Here is a 267-nt window from a genome sequence, read left to right on the forward strand (position 1 = left end):
CCACACCTTCACCAGCAGAATCTGACTCCTTGGCTTCGGGCCGTGTCCTTGTGTGGTTCCCTGTGGGTTCCCAGCCTCCTGGCAGAGGAGGGAAGCCGTGGCGGGAAGGGAGCCTGCTCCTGCCTGCCTGGGAGCTGCAAGCCTTCAGTTCCTCCTTGGTGAGGCTGCTGCAGGCTGGGCTGAGCATAAGTCCATCGCTGAGAGGTGGCTGGGCTGGGCTCATGGCCCCAAGCAGGAGTTGGTGGGGGATCAGAGGAGCCCTGCCTG

This window comes from Merops nubicus, unplaced genomic scaffold (genome assembly GCF_000691845.1).
Source record: "Merops nubicus isolate BGI_N331 unplaced genomic scaffold, ASM69184v1 scaffold43352, whole genome shotgun sequence".
Taxonomy (NCBI): Eukaryota; Metazoa; Chordata; class Aves; order Coraciiformes; family Meropidae; genus Merops; species Merops nubicus.